Source organism: Chrysemys picta, chromosome 9 (assembly GCF_011386835.1).
Source record: "Chrysemys picta bellii isolate R12L10 chromosome 9, ASM1138683v2, whole genome shotgun sequence".
NCBI lineage: Eukaryota > Metazoa > Chordata > Testudines > Emydidae > Chrysemys > Chrysemys picta.
This window is the reverse complement of record NC_088799.1, coordinates 68,141,104-68,158,629: the sequence shown is the minus strand read 5'-3', so window position 1 is coordinate 68,158,629 and position 17,526 is coordinate 68,141,104. Positions and strand designations below refer to the sequence as shown.

The following is a 17,526-nucleotide window of genomic DNA, read 5'->3' as shown; positions in this document are numbered from 1 at the left end:
TTTAGATAGAAAGGGGAGGGGGGTGATCCGGATAACTACACTCCCGTTAGTTTGACATCCGTAGTATGCAAGGTCTTGGGGAAAAAATTTGAAGGAGAAAGTAGTTAAGGACATTGAGGTCAATAGTAATTGGGACAAAATACAACTTGGTTTTACAGAAGGTAGATCATGCCAAACCAACCTGATCTCCTTCTTTGATGTATGTTTTAGACAAAGGAAACACAGTGGATCTACAAAAACAACAAGGAGTCTGGTGGCACCTTAAAGACTAACAGATTTATTTGGGCATAAGCTTTCGTGAGTAAAAACCTCACTTCTTCGGATGCATAGAGTGAAAGTTACAGATGCAGGCATTATATACAGACACATGGAGAGCAGGGAGTTACTTCACAAGTGGAGAACCAGTGTTGACAGGGCCAATTCAATCAGGGTGGATGTAGTCCACTCCCAATAATAGATGAGGAGGTGTCAATTCCAGGAGAGGAAAAGCTGCTTCTGTAGTGAGCCAGCCACTCCCAGTCCCTATTCAAGCCCAGATTAATGGTGTTGAATTTGCAAATGAATTTTAGTTCTGCTGTTTCTCTTTGAAGTCTGTTTCTGAATTTTTTTTGTTCAATGATAGTGACTTTTAAATCTGTAATAGAATGACCAGGGAGATTGAAGTGTTCACTTACTGGCTTATGTATGTTACCATTCCTGATGTCCGATTTGTGTCCATTTATTCTTTTGCGGAGGGACTGTCCCGTTTGGCCAATGTACATGGCAGAGGGGCATTGCTGGCACATGATGGCATATATGACATTAGAGGATGTGCAGGTGAATGAGCCCCTGATGGTGTGGCTGATGTGGTTGGGTCCTCTGATGCTGTTGCCACCATCAACTTCAGCCTGGACCAGTCCACACAAGAGATCCACTTCCTGGACACTACAGTACAAATAATTGATGGTCACATAAACACCACCCTATACCGGAAACCTACTGACCGCTATACGTACCTACATGCCTCCAGCTTCCATCCAAGACACATCACACGATCCATTCTCCACTTGTGAAGTAACTCCCTGCTCTCCATGTGTCTGTATATAATGCCTGCATCTGTAACTTTCACTCTATGCATCCGAAGAAGTGAGGTTTTTACTCACGAAAGCTTATGCCCAAATAAATCTGTTAGTCTTTAAGGTGCCACCAGACTCCTTGTTGTTTTTGTAGATACAGACTAACACGGCTACCCCCTGATACTTGACAGTGGATCTAATTTACCTCGATTTCATTAAGGCATTTGATATGGTTCCACATGGGGAATTACTAGCTAAATTGGAAAAGATGGGGATTAATATGAAAATTGAAAGGTGGATAAGGAACTGGTTAAAGGGGAGACTACAACGGGTCATACTGAAAGGTGAACTGTCAGGCTGGAGGGATGATACTAGTGGAGTTCCTCAGGGATTGGTTTTGGGACCAATCTTATTTAATCTTTTTATTACTAGTTTCAGAGTAACAGCCGTGTTAGTCTGTATCCGCAAAAAGAAGAACAGGAGTACTTGTGGCACCTTAGAGACTAACAAATTTATTAGAGCATAAGCTTTCGTGGACTACAGCCCACTTCTTCGGATGCATATAGAATATATGCTTCTATATGCATCCGAAGAAGTGGGCTGTAGTCCACGAAAGCTTATGCTCTAATAAATTTGTTAGTCTCTAAGGTGCCACAAGTACTCCTGTTCTTCTTTTTATTACTGACCTTGGCACAAAGAGTGGGAATGTGCTAATGTGTGTGCTTGTGTGCGGATGACACAAAGCTGGGAGGTATTGTCAATACAGAGAAGGACCGGGGTGTCACACAGGAAGATCTGGATGACCTTGTAAACTGGAGTAATAGGATGAAATTTAATAGTGAAAAGTGCAAGGTCATGCATTTAGGGATTAATAACAGGAATTTTTGTTATAAGTTGGGGACGCATCAGTTGGACGTAACGGGAAGAGAAGGACCTCGGAGTATTGGTTGATCACAGGATGACTATGAGCCGCCAGTGTGATATGGCCGTGAAAAAAGCTAATGCGGTCTTCGGATACATCACGTGAGGTATTTCCAGTAGAGATAAGGAGGAGTTAGTACCGTTATACAAGGCACTGGTGAGACCTCATCTGGAATATTGTGCGGTTCTGGTCTCCCATGTTTAAGAAGGATGAATTCAAACTGGGACAGGTACAGAGAAGGGCTACTAGGATGATCCGAGGAATGGAAAACCTGTCTTATGAAAGGAGACTCAAAGAGCTTGGCTTGTTTAGCCTAACCAAAAGAAGGTTGAGGGGAGATATGATTGCCCTCTATAAATATATCAGAGGGATAAATACCAGGGAGGGAGAGGAATTATTTAAGTTCAGTACCAATGTGGACACAAGAACAAATGGATATAAACTGGCCATCAGGAAGTTTAGACTTGAAATTAGATGAAGGTTTCTAACCATCGGAGGAGTGAAGTTCTGGAACAGCCTTCCAAGAGGAGCAGTGGAGGCAAAAGACATATCTGGCGTCAAGGCTAAGCTTGATAAGTTTATGGAGGGGATGGTATGATGGGATAGCCTAATTTTGGCAATTAATTGATCTTTGACTATTAGCCGTAAATATGCCCAATGGCCTGTGATGGGATGTTAGATGGGGTGGGATCTGAGTTACTACAGAGAATTTTTTTCCCGGGTTTCTGGCTGGTGAGTCTTACCCACATGATCAGGGTTTAGCTGATCACCATATTTGGGGTCGGGAAGGAATTTTCAAGGGCAGATTGGCAGAGGCCCTGGGGGTTTTTCACCTTCCTCTACAACGTGTGGCACGGGTCACTTGCTGGAGGATTCTCTGCACCTGGAAGTCTTTAAACCACAAGTTGAGGACTTCAATAGCTCAGACATAGGTTAGCGGTTTGATACAGGAGTGGGTGGGTGAGATTCTGTGGCCTGCGTTGTGGAGGTCAGACTAGATCATAATGATCCCTTCTGACTTTAAAGTCTATGAGTCTATAATAGATTATTACTTTACTAACCAACAGAAGGCCACTTGCTTTGCAGAGCAGTTTTCTATATGTGTGCTGCTCTAAAATGGTGGCATTAAAAACAATTTCCTTTGATCTGATTATGTAACCTTATATATTTGTGTTGAAGTGTAAAAAATAGATTGTTAATTTCGGTAAAGTGAAGGACTGATTATATTTTTGTGTGTATTTGGGGCAGGCATTGTAATAAATATAAAAAGTGTCTTTAAAAAAAAAAAAAAAACTCAATGTACCCCAGTTTTCAAATGTAGCACCACTGCTTCTGTAATTCTAGAATTGTAATTTGTTCCAGAAGTTGGCACTGGTATTCTGAGATTAATTAGAACTGAGACCAGACTTTCTTCATGTCAACGGAATCTGTATTTTGTGACCTACTTCAGCACTGAAGAATAAATATTGTTAGTCCCTTTTAAAAATTAAAAAGGTGAGACTTGGTTCTTTTGTCATCCAGAAGATACCTTATCAGAATTTTCTTACCCTGTTGACTGCGCTTATCCCTCTCTCTCTCTCTCTCTCTCAACAAAAAACAAAACCTCACTTTGCTCAACCCTCGCAGTTGTATAATTGAGGAACAACATTTCTTACCGTGAATAGTTAGTATTTTTATGGACGTTTATTTTTCGGAACCAACTATTGATGTGGAGAGTCCTATTAACAAGGGATGTCACTTACGATTTTAGCAGCATACTCCAAATTGCTTCTGTAAAGGTGAGATGATTCCTCTCTCCCAGGCCCTTTTCTTGCTTCTGGCATGAATATGGAAAGGGTACAATTAACTCTTGCTCAGAAGAACTTATGCCAACACTATATGTCACTTAATTTCCATAGAGGCAGTTGTTCAAAACTACCCTGTGTATCCTTTTTATCCCATAGGAGGGATTTTGACTCATTCCAAATACACCATCATGGAAGTAGTTTTGAGGCCAGGCTAGAAGAATGACATTTAAAAAGTCAGGGTATCAGTTTAGAGCATTTTTTTTTTAACTTGGCTTTGTTTCAAATTAGACCATAACCAAAGTTTTCAGAATTCCCCTCAGGGCCCTACCTGTGATTTGATGAAAGTTCATTAAACCCGAGATGTTTTTACAAAACATTTTAGATTCAGTGACTCAGCATTTTCTGATTAAACAGAATTTTGTTGGAACATTTCTGACCAGATCTAGAGGGCCATGAGATTCAGGACTGTATGGATACGGTGGCTCAAAACCCTGAAGTGGGGCAGTAATTCCATAGGCCTGAGTATCTAATATAAGGCTGCATTGCAACCCCATCATCTAGCAGGGCTGAAATGCATCTCTGCGCACAAAGATTGGTTGTTTGGGGTTCGTGTAGATAGGACAAGAAGATTAATTTCACCTTTAATTAATAATGAAAAAATCTAACTATGTTGGGTGTGGCAGGCATATATATTTTAGCTACATGATGATAGCCTCTGACTGCTGTGTTTTACAATTATGACAACATATGTCAATGCATTATACAATTTTTTTAGAAAACCCCCAAAATATCCTTTACAACCTTTTTTTAATTAGTTAAACTGTGGTATAAAATAAGGCCTACTCTTTGACTGAGTTAAATTATGACATTATTGGACAATTAAACCATTGATAACTACCTTAAATTAATCTTTCTCTTTTGCACTAATACCTAAAACTATCACCCCAAAAGAAGTGTACATTGAGGGATGTCTTTTCAGAGGTAGCCTTTAAAGCATAGCAGTTACTTTCTAAAATAATAATAAGTAACTTATCTCATTATTGTTAGTATTGTTCAGAAACTACAGTCTTCCCATGTACTTCCTTGCACGTAATGAAGGAAATACCTTGGTCATTGCAAAGGCATGTGTTATCTAACTAAATATGCTTAGTCATCTAAATCCCCATGCTTCAATCAGCTCCAGATTGATTGACCTCCGTACCTGACCTCAGTGGGGCTCCATGTGGGTACAGTGATTTCCCCCACAAAGCACTCGCTGTGGCATCAGGGCTTAAAGCGACTTTCTGGTCTTTAAGGGCTATCCTGTGTGTGGTTTTCATATTTGTATGTATGTGTACAGGTATATGCTAAAATAATGTGTGGCTGGTGGCATTTATTCAGGTTCTGTTTGTGATGTATAAAGAGCATACCCCAGGTTGCCATTTGTAGTAGGAAGAGATTTCACTATTCACCATAATTGATTGCCTTTTTAATTCCTGTATTATCAGGGTATTTGTGATGGCCTTTTGTAGAGGTACACCATTGTCTGTAGTAACTGTGTTTTTATATCTAAGCAGATCCATTGATAGCCACAAACTTCCTGAGAACTAGAAGCACAGACAGTCCTCTCACTTTCACTCTACCTAGTAAAAGTATTAGTCCTCTGGTCATCTTTTCCATTAGGCAATACCTTATAAAAACCTCAATTTCTTATTCATATACAGTATATTTAGGGTTGCATTTTAAGCTTAAGACAAGTGTTTCGCTGTAGTTATTATTTTTCATGTTGAAATTTTTTTGATACACCTATGTAATTTATTTTCTAGAGATTAATTTTTAAGATTAATCTATCTTTTCTTTATAAAAATTCTCTTTACAAAGCTTTACTGGTTTACTAGACATGTTTGATAAATCCTTTATTGGTTTTCTCCTGTGGCTAACACTTTTACTTGCAGCTTTGAGGATTTTTACAGTTTGATTTAAAACCTCTAGTGTTTTATAGGTCGGCTCGAGGGATTAAACCAAAAAGGGTTAGTAAAGTTTAATTAAAACCATTGCATCTGATAGAAAAAAGCATATTAATGGATGTGAAGTCACTATTAATCCAAAGGTTTTGCATAAATCTGAAAAGGGTTTCACTTCAGTTAAATTTGTTCCATTCTACAAGATAAAAGCTGGTTAAGTTTCCTATAAACAGCTTTAACTTCTTATAAACAGCATAAATTATTGTAAATTTTAATGACCAAAACCACAGTTGAGCTGTTCTATACTTTGACTTGCAAAGGAGATTTTTTTGGCATAATGAATGGTATTTGTACAACTTGCTTCAAACATTTCATGCTGTAATTTTTGTTTAAATATAATTGGTCATCTGTTCCATCATGTGTGACTTTTCATTGTCCCAGACTAGTTAGCATGATTTGTGTGGAGGAGGATACTTTTGCACTTTTTATAATTTAATGTGTTTTTGTCATTTAGTGAGATTCGGAGTAATAGAATGACGTCAAACATAAAATCATTCAGATCACTCAGCCGCACATACAAATTGGAGGAGTGGAATTTATGCTTGTGTGAATTTCAAATAAAAGCTAAGGGATTATCTTTTTGATGGTGTAAAACAGCAGTAGTTGTCATGGCCTAATACTTTAGATTTGTCTTTGCTGTTTTTAGACAGGTAACTACCCTGCAGATTGAACTACACATAAAACCTAACCACATAAAAATACGTACAGGATTTCCTACATTTGGCTTTCTTCCTTGCTAATCACCAGTGGATATGGTATTTTTTTCTCTGTCCTAAGCAAAATAACTATTTTAATAGCACAGAAATAATTTTCATTCAGAAGAGAGAAATCAAGATTGGGGGGGAAAAACAGAATTCACTCATTTAAAGACTAAACTGATGATAAAACATGAGTTGAATAGAAATTAGATTTTAATATGAAAAAGGTCAGCAGGATTAGGAGAGCAAGTCATGTATTTCCTAAAATCGCCAATCATCTGCTTTTAGCTGGTAGCAAAATCCTTGATCTTTTTAAAGTTGGAAAACCTACCTCGAGATTTTTGAAAAACAAAAACAAACTAAGAAGCAGTTTTATGCACCTTTTCTGGAAAATATAAGCAGAAGTCAAAATAACTAATGACTTAGAGATAATTGCATATGTGTTATTTGAGCAGGAAATAGGACTTTGTATCTTCATAGAAACTTGTTATTTAGACATTTTCATATCATTTTGTATTTTTGGGAAACAAGATATGTCACATGGTAAGAAATTATATGCCAGTGACAAGCTTTATCCTTTTACTGTTCATTTCCAGAAATGAACAATTAAGTTTTTGAAAAGATATACTTTTTTTGTACTAAAAAATATTTTAGTGCCAGATGGCCTGCATCATAAATACTTTCAACCTTAAATGTGTATTATTTAACTTCAGATTTCTTAAAATGAACATCAAAAATTTAAATTGTGTTGATGTATGAGGACTACAGTGAGGAGCCTTGATCTGGATGAACCTAGATCTTTGGGGTTGTCATAGTGAGGTTTCTCTACTATGGCTTTGAACAGCACAGGAAGTCTATAGGAAATGTAGAGGGGTGAAAGTTATGTCTGGTGGATATGTGAGTAGTGAATGGTGCAGGGGGCTTTATCTTCATATAAAATTTTGAGCATTTAAAATGTAGATTCAAATTTTTAAATGTTTTAAAGCTTAATGTGGAAAAATAGATTCAGGCTCCTCTTCCACTTCTGCTATTCCTTTTTCCTTTTAGCTGCTTCCAAGTTCTCTATCTGCTGCCCCTGTGCCATGTCCCTGCTGCAACCCATTCCGAGATCAGACCCCGTACTTTCATTTAATCAACTGTCTTCATTCCATTGTCCCCTTACTATTGGCTGGTCCACACTGGGGCGGGAGAGCGATCTAGGAAACACAACTTCAGCTACGAGAATAGCTAAATTTACTTACTGCGGGTCCACGTGGTGCAGGCAAGCTCCCCTGTCGACAGCGCTTCCTCCTCTCAGCGAGCAGGAGTTCCGCAGTCGACGGGGGAGCGCTTCTGGGATCGATTTATCGCGTCCAGATGAGATGCGATAAATCGATCCCAGAAGATCGATCTCTACCCGCCGAATCAGGCGGGTAGTGTGAACCTAGCCTATGTCCCTTCCTAAACTCCTTTTCCTTCACATTTTTCCCATCTTAGTGTTCATGAGCTATTGTAAGGTAAAAACACAGTGAAGACCAGACACTTTAGTTTTAAAACCCCTTGTGGAGCGGTAGAGGGCTGTTTACTTTGCAATAAAACGAATATGCCTGGTCTTCACTATGTTTTTTACCTCAGGGTGGATCATGCATGTTAGTTTTTATGTGGCGCAAATGCCAGATCCCCAGCAGTTCTCAAACTGTGTGTCAGGACCCCAAAGTGGGTTGGCTTAGACTTGCTGGGTCCCAGGACCAAAGCCCGAAAGCTTCAGCCCTGGGCATCTGGACTCAGGTTACAGGCCCACTGCCTGGGGCTGAAGCCCTTGCGTCTCCCCCCACCCCAGGGCTCAGGCTGGCTCAGGCTTCAGTCCCCCATCCTGGGGTCACATCGTAATTTTTATTGTCCAAAGTGGGTCATGGTGCAATGAAGTTTGAGAATTGTTGAGATAAACTAACCAAGATCTATGATTTTAAATTTAACCTTCTTTAGGAAAAACTCATTTTCTGTAGGCTAACTGGTTTCCAGTAAAATGTGTTTTTTTACAGCTTACAATAAAAACCACAGCACATGCATACAAAGTTTGGTGAGTTTTGTTTTGTTTGTTTGTAGTATCAAAAGAAATAATGTTCATATTTCTATTTTGATTTCTCTATTGTCTTTCTTTATATTGTTATTGAAATCTAAAAAATGATAAATACAATGAAGAAAAAACACTGTTCAGAAAAGCAGCTCTTGCAAAGTTATTACTTCGACTGTGTAGAAAATGAGGGAAGTGTATCTTTTCCCTATGAGGATTTACAGTGTATTTCTTCACACATAAATATCTTCCATCTTCTCCCCTCCCTCAATTAGTAAACATTACCTGAATTTGTGTCTGTTAGGTTGTGATGCTTTAGGGTTCAACCCAGACCAGTAAGAGGTTGTTACCACTTGCTCTGCAACTTTGAGTGCCTTAAATGCTATGCTGCTGTGGCTCACAGCCCTCATACCAGCAGCCAGCCACACAAGCATACAGGTCACAGCCTGGCTTTCACCAGCCAGTTACTTTTGCAGAATGATCCCAAAGCCCTCCTAATCCCAAATTTTGCCAAAACTATCTATCAATATGACAATAGGTTGAGGTCCCAGATTTGAGTGTTACCGTGTTACCCTCTCAGGCCCAGCAAGTGAGAGTTTTGTAACTGCTAAGCTGTGTGACAAACTCCCTGACACAACAGCTTATCTGCCTTGCCAGCAAACTCTTCAAGAGATGTCTGTCTGCAGTGTCCAGCCCTCTCCTCAACACTCACAGAAATTATTCAGTTTTATTGCTCCTTTAAAGAGGCAATACACTGTAGCTCATTAATTTAATTACGGTTTGATAAATGCTTTTATTTCAATCACAACATTAAATTGGTTTACAGTAAAAGTAAAGCAAGTGTATTTAACAAAAGGACATAGCATTAAGTGATACCAGGTATAAGGAATAAAGATAAAAAGGGTTACAAGCAAACAAAAGTATAAATACCTTTCTCAGACTAAAATTTAATTTCTGCAATTTACAACCTTTGTCTCAGCTGATTTCTCATCTAAATTCAGTTCCGAGAGACTTCACAGAATGTTAGATCCAAGATTGATTTCTTGAGCTCTGAACCCTTTAATCTACAAGTAACGGATGACTCTGGAGTTTAGTCCAGTAAACCTTTGAAATGTATTCTTTGAAAAGTAAGGCCGGCCCAAGCTTCTCTCTCACCAAACATTTTTAATGGAGGCTCTCTGTACCAATCCTGCAAAGACATGCTGCTTAGTACTGTAATATGTTCCAAAGACTTATGTGAGGCTATTCATGATAGTAAGCACTGCAGCTGTTAATTCCAAATTGGGCTATTAGAGTGAATTTCACTCTGTGCTGAGTTACAGCACAAGGCCTAAGTCTTCAAAACAGTGCTTAATTGTGACTTACGTGGTTCACACGCTTAATCCTGGTACTCTGCACAGGCATTAATTTCATCCTTTAACTATTCTAACTGTGATAATCCAGCCCAAAAGTACTTAGATACAAAGTGTATTTTTACTCTCTCAAGCAAAGAAAGTCCACATCTTGTTCTTTGTCACAATCTCTGGAAAATGATTATTTATCTTACCTATCTTTTATATGATCTAAAATGCATAGTATCTTCATAAGTCTTTTGTAGAATAGCTGAATCTCTCTCAGTGTTAAAGGGAAAAAGGTCTCGGGTATTTCCAAGCTGGAATGCACATTATGTCTTTCAGAAGTGTATACATAATAAAGTTTAACAAAGGAAAAAGAAGGCTGTATCAAATTCTTCTGCTTCCCATGCAGTTATTTTCTATCCAAAAACATGAATACTTAGAACTATGTCATTACTAGTATCCTTCATTGGATTTATGACAATTTATACCGGCTGAAGATCTGCCCTTTAAGCACATTTTAAATTGGAGGATATTTTAAACTTTGGAAAGCATGCAATTCTTAAGATATTGATTTAAGTATAAATGTTATGATTGCAGTGTACTGTTTTGTTTGTTTTTGCATTCTATGAAAATAAGGATATATGGATAGTACTAACGTTGAGTTAATAAATAATAATAAAAACCCTACTTTGATCCTCATGTTTGGATAGTGTACTGCCGGGGTCAGCAACCTTTGGGAAGTGGTGTGCCAAGTCTTCATTAATTTAAGGTTTCGCGTGCCAGACCGGCAGCGCAGGCGGCAGACGGAACCCCAGACCCACAGCAGGCTGAGCCGCTCAGCCTGCTGCCAGTCTGGGGTTCCATCCACCGGCCCCTGCCAGCCGGGGTCCAAGCCGCCAGCTCCGCTCAGCCCGCTGCCAGCCTGGGTTCCATCCATCCAGGCCGGCAGTAGGCTGAGTGGGGCCGGCGGCCGGGACCCCAGCTGGCATGCCACTAAAAATCAGCCCACGTGCTGCCTTTGGCTCATGTGCCGCAGGTTGTGGACCCCTGGTGTACTGCATTATGTAATTCAATGTAATGTAGTAGGAACAATTTTCCTGCCAATTGCTTAACTGTTACAGAAAATACCTGGCTTATTACTGTTAGTGAGAACACTGTAAAAAAGTATATTGAATTTGCAAAGGTTTTTTCCTTGCTCGATTACCATTTTAACATTATCACAGAACATTAAAAAAATGCTTTCTGAAGGTATAAGGAGCTTATGCAATTATTTTGTAGATGAGTGCTGGAACAATTTTTATAATAGGAGTGCTGAGAGCCATTGAACCAAACTATAAACCCTGTATATAATGGAAACCACTTCAAGCCAGGGGGTGCAGCACCACCCTAAGTTCCAGCTCCTATGATTTTCTATGATTTTTTAAAATCTTTTGCCATCTCACTCAACATGGAAAATAATTATCCTGGTTTGCGACACAGATCCTGGTTTGCGACTGTTTCTAGCCAGTCGGTTTTGTTTAATCAGGAAGCTATGGTGATTCAAGGGCACAATGATTTTCTGTCTCTTTAAACTACAGATTTTTAAACCTTCTACAAGTTTCATAGCTGTTTTTATGAGTGTCTTAAATATTCAAACTATTAGAAAAATCTTATGTCAGACCGACTCACTGGACGAAATTTAATCTTGGCGTAATTCAATTGACGTTATCAAAGTCTTGGTCCTTGAAAGTTATATTATCATAGCTACATAGGTCAGGGATGTGTGTGTTTGTGTGTGTGTGGTTCTCCAAGCACTTTTGCAAATGGTCCGGGGTGTGTGTGGTTCTCCAAGCACTTTTACAAATAATTCTTAAGGCAAACTTTGCCGTGTTGCTCTTTGAAACCAGAAATGCCCCTCTGTATTAGGGATTTGAAACACGTTGAAGCAGATCCAGTTCTTGCCACAGATTTTTTTCCCACCTTGAGAAGGAGCCTACAATTGTACTCTTCACTGTAACATGCATTACTGCAAATTCCTACCTTCCTTTACAGTCCCGGGCTTTTGGAGAGGAATGAAAGGCAGTGAGAGTCTGTGTTTTTTAAGGGAGCACTGTTACATGGTCTGCTTCAAGCTTTATTTATTTCATTAATTTTGTATGGGTTCTGTATCTAAAATTAACCCCCAGTACTTGGAATGGGAATTTTTTTTGTATATCTAAATAAAGATAGAATATTTTTATTTATTTATGGCTGACACTTGAATCCTACCAAACGAGAGATAAATGTCTATATTAACATGTAAAATGGGTAGAGATTGTGGTGTGTGTAAAATTTATAATGATTAAAAATGTTGCATAGCTATAGTAAAGACACACTGTTTTGAAGTAAATATATAGGATCAACTATTCTGGGTCTTCCTTGTCATGCAAGACATCCAGCAGCTATTCATTGCATCCTTGCATGAAATGAAGGGTAAGAATCTATGTAGGGATGTGATATGGAGCGTATGCTAAATGTTCTGTGTGGTATGGACCTGAGCTGCTTTATTATCCCAACATTTTGGTGGGGGGAGCCGGAGTACCGTGGCTTGTACACCTATACACAGCTCCAATGGCCCAAACCCACATGTAAGAAGCAGCAGCCTGGTGCATGCACTCCTTCTTCCCAACCTTCTGGAGTAGTAGCACAGTGTCCCCACACATATCAAGGCAGCTTACATCTTGAGGATTCAATTCCTTAAGCTCCACACCAGTTTCCCTGAGTGTTAAGTTGATTTAGACAGACTGTGTGTCTGTTCAGTGATTTGGTACTTCCTTACAGAATGATGAAGGCATGAGAGATCTTGTTAGGGGCTATTGAAAGTTAGAGAAGGTGGATTAGGCTAAGATGCTTGTTTTGAGAGGTTGAGGGTATCTGTGTACAGTGGCAGCTTGGGAAATCAAGTATATTATTTGCCCTCCAGTACCCTACCCCTTCGCAGCTTATAGTTATTCACTTTTCCGGTCAAGTAAATCTTTGCATTGAAAAGGAATGGTGATACTAATTTGTAATTCTCAAATCTTTGTTGGGAAAAGCTTCCCTGTGTTACAGGAATAACATTTAATTTTCAGTGTGGGGTTTTCTGAGACTTTTACAGCTGTCAGTTAAAATTGCCTGAACAGACACAGGGGTTACTAATGTATTTCCACTTCTCTTTCTAAAAATGTACGGATGTAATATACTTATTTCAAAACACTTAGATCTGCAGATGTAACACAATACATTTCTATTTTTCTTTTTTTTTTTTTTTTTTTGGTATTTGTTTGGCCATGGGAGCTAGAGTTCAGTTCATTCTTGATTTAAAAGCAGTTAGGTATGGGATGTTTGTCTCGCGGGTAATAATTTGGAGGCCTCAGCCTGGTGTTCTATTGGATAACTATTCCCATATCCTAGTGGATAACTATTCCCATTAAAAATAAAATAAAATTCAAATCAGAAATAAACATCCCCTTGCTAGTGGACGTAAAGCAAAAAAAGCAAAGGATTTAATTTTCATTGAGACCAAATTTTCCTCTTACACCCAGAAGTAATCCTTCCATTCAAAGGGGGTAAGGGGGGATATTGATGGGACAATGTAATAAAGCTGTTGTTCATGTTGCACTTATTTATGGATAAGAGTTCATTTTCCAGGATTGTCATTATGTCAGCGGTTTAAAATGCTCCATATTTTTGTTTGCATATTCTGGTTGTCTCACTGGCATCTACTATTGTAAATTGCAGCAGCTCTAGTTTAAATCATTGAAGCTGTAACCACTGCCTATTGTGCTGATCAGTATTGTATCATTGTTTCCTTGTACTCCCTCTCCAGATCTGTCTGTATCTCTGATTTTTTTTTTTTTTTTTTTTTTTGGTCTTCTGCTTAGATTGTAAAGTTGTTTTGGGTAGGGACTGTCTTTTTGACCTGTGTTTGTACAGTGCCTAACACAATGAGGTCCTGGTCCATGAATGGTGCTCCTTGGCACTATGATACAAAACTAAAAGCCAGCAGCCTAAAATGGGTGCCCGTGGTGGACCACAGATAGGCAATACTGGTGCAGTTGCCGTGAAACTGTTGCGTTTAGTACTGTACAATGAATTATAGTCACTTGATTATTTCTGAACTCATATACATTCATTTTTCTTTTTAATTGTATGTGTATAGTGAAGTCAAAGTAATTGTAACCATTTAGATTTAACACTTTTGCAGAAGTGATAGTCTTGCAAAACAGGTAATGAGAATTAAATCTATGGCTATGTCTGCATTCAGTAGTTAATTGTGCAGACATATCTCTACACACTACACTACATCTCATTCCCACCACGCAGGTGAAAAGCAGTGGCCATGAGTTTAGTACTGGTAGAACAATGCAATCCTTTGCAAATATAAATTAAATAATAACCATGTGGGTTACATATTCTTATCACATTTTGTCAGCTGGCAAAACTGAGGCAGAGAGAGGTTAAATCACTAGCTCAAGGCCACACAGAAAGTGAGCACTAGAGCACATATTAAACTTCAGAGCAGTAGGACAGACAACACACCTCATGTAACGGTGACAAATCTTTAAAGACTAGGAGTTTCTTGATAAGAATTCTGAAACTTTAGGAGAAGTGCTTACTCTAGCTTTAATACTGGTGGGAATTCAGCATCCCAGTTCTAGAATTCATGCTGAGGAAAAAAGCCACTGGGGCAGAAAACATGCTACTTAAGCCTACTCAGATGTAGTCGGATAGGTACAGTTATAGTAGTATATAAGCACTCATTTGGACACACTGATTCCTATAAATACTAATATTAATTCTAAGTCCATAACTGGCATCTGTAATTCCTGTCTTACGTTTTACTTCAAAAGTCCTCCTTTTACCTGTAGATCAAGAATGGTGGCTTAAAACAATCTCAGTTCTACACTTACACCATCTATTAATGTATTGATTCTGGAACAGTGAGTGGGGAGAGGAATTGTGATCCCTTAATACCAATGAGGCATGTTTTGCTTGTAGTAGCAAAGAATTCAGTGTAGAGAGGCTAATAAACGTTGCCAGTGGCAAGCTAGAAACACTTCACCACCATGTTTGTGCTAACATCTGAATGTTTATGTTTAAGTAACACAAGAGATATCCAAAATGTAAGCTCCAATTCTGAATATGGATGAAGGTTAACAATCCTCTGCATGAAGTGAGACTTACTATGAGATAGATTCTCTCTGAAGGAGGGTTTTGTCCTATATAGCTGAGGTAGATTCCTAGGAACAGGAAAACTGTTTGCTCACTCCTTTACAGAATTTAACTGGGAAGACCCAGATGTCCACCCTGATAAAGACAGGGCTATGAAAGTTGTCAGAGGAGCTTTGCCAAAAGAGATCAGTCAGGGAACAACTGGGAAGAGGAGAAAGAATTCAGATAGGAGAAGCATTTGCATTGAGGAGCTGCTAGTAACAAGCTGTTATTAAACCACTGGGATTTCTGGTTTTGGATTGTGTTATGGTGACTTTTTAGGCCAGTGGTGTCACCTCCAACTTTTTAGTTTAAAAACCTCAAGAGACCACCATCAGAACTGGAGCAGAATCTTTACCCTGCTCAAGCAGTGCATGCACTTTTGCATGAGTGGGAGTCTCCAACATAGCATCTGAAGGGGATGTGTTACAGTCCAGGGCTTACCTACCACAGGGAAGGAGGATGATTTCCATCCAACACCCTCAACTCATGTTTCATATACAAACATAGGAATAACTCTACTTTGGATCAAATGAGTATTCCACTTACAATAATGCAGTACACTGTCTCAGAGTGACCAGAACTTCATGTTTCAGAGAGAGATGCCAGAAATCTCAAAGTTGACAATTATGGAATAGCTTGCCCATAATGGATTTTTCTTTTTAACTCTGCTAGATTGGTTAATTCTGGAAACACAAGAGTGCATATCTCTTCTCTCTCTCCCTCCCTCCCCCACCAAATCATACCTAAAGTAATTGTTAATGCTCTCATTAGCTATATAAAAGTCTAATCTTATTGTGAATTATTTAATAATCCTGGTTTTAACATCTAGCAGCAATATGTTCCACGGGCTACTTCTGTATTGTATTTCCTTTGATCAATTTTAAATGTGCAGCCTTTCAAACAATGTCAGTCTGTCCTTCAGTTGTGAAGTTAAACAAAAATTTATCATGTAATTTGTCTATACCATTGTTTGTTACATGTTCCCTCTAAACAATCCTAACTCTCTTCAGTCTCTCTTCATACAGAAGTCTCTCCATGACTGTAATAATTTGTGTTTCCACTTTCTGAAAGTCTCCTATTTCTGCTGCATGTTTTAGATAAGGTAACTAAAACAGGACACAATATTCCAATACTCCACTGTGGAAGTACCACAGATGTGGGCAGGAGTGGCAAACTTCACCCATAAAGAATGGGGATTTTAGGGGGCTGTAGTATTGTTGTTTTAACAACAGCACTATTATTATTGGGACAATCTTTTATTGTTCTGCTCTTCCTCCACTCCCACTGTATAGGATCTCTCAGGCATGTATTAGAGTAGGTAACCTTAACTGACCTGTTCTCGCTGGTTCATGTGTGTGTAAAACTTATTTATTAGTCCCAGAGAGAGTAGTAACCCTTCTAGTAGAAAGATTTAGCGTTGTTTTGAATCTATAGTTTCGCTGATGAATTTTGCTGTTTGAGTCTAGCTGTTTTATTGACTGTTTACTGTCCTGCTGTACTCATATTGCAATACTCCACAAAATGTTAGAGAAAAAAGAACAGTCAGATAAACAACTTCTACAAATAAAAGTGCAGCTATCAAGCAAAAATAGAAGAAGAAATATGCGATAGAGATCTAGTTCTACAGAGATCTAGATATCTTACATGCCAAGGATTTTAGTGATATGATACACACATTTCTAAGGAGCCTCTCAGCATGGTATCCCTAACACGGATAGTTTTGAATAGTTGGGGGGGGGGGGGGGGATCCTGACTTAAGGGCTTATGGTGGGAGGAGCAAGGAGACTCTCCTCATCCTCAGCCAAAACAATACTAACTGATTTAAATAAAATAATAATAATAATTAATAATAAAGTGAATTGGTGACCTGGAGAATGAGGCTCAAAGCACGACACAAGGCAATAAGGGGAAAGCAAAATAAAGAGGTCTTCATACTTCCTTCCATGGAGGAGATAAAATTTGGACTCATTTAGATTTTAGAGATCACTGAAGAGCGTAAACTCCACAGTCAAGGGCAATACACAGGAAATGCCTTGTCCTTATCAGTATGTAATAAAGTTCTGGAAATCCATAATAAAATGTTGCTGTTTAGCACACATTATTATGCCCATAAATAAAAATAGCTCTGTTTATGATGACGCTACCAATTTGATCATCTCTTAAGTATGAGAAATCCTTTTAATTTACCCCATCACCATTGCTGAGATGTACCAAGATAACTGTCACATACACGCTAAGTGAATGTGATTTAAAAAAATAATTAATACTTACATTTACTCAGCAATGAGTTTTCTAAAAGACAAAACTAAATAAAAAAATACCCAGAGTATTCCTTTTTTTTTTCTACACACAATGCCTGAAAAGAGAGTTATCCACACTACCAATTAACAGTTCCTGCTCTAAATGAAGTCATTTACATCATTATGCACTAGATTAGACCCTAAATGGCAATATTTA

The 17,526-nt window shown here is 38.6% G+C and overlaps 1 protein-coding gene and 1 long non-coding RNA gene across 12 annotated transcripts in view; both read left to right on the top strand.

Annotated features, from left to right (window-relative positions):
* DIAPH2 (diaphanous related formin 2) overlaps window positions 1-17,526 on the top strand; it is a 906,188-nt gene that overhangs the window by 484,971 nt on the left and 403,691 nt on the right. The gene's annotated exons all lie outside the window — the stretch shown is intronic.
* Window positions 1,629-16,658, top strand: LOC135973529 (uncharacterized). Its single transcript, XR_010590416.1, has 2 exons — window positions 1,629-2,083; window positions 3,340-16,658. It is a non-coding gene; the product is annotated as an uncharacterized LOC135973529 (long non-coding RNA).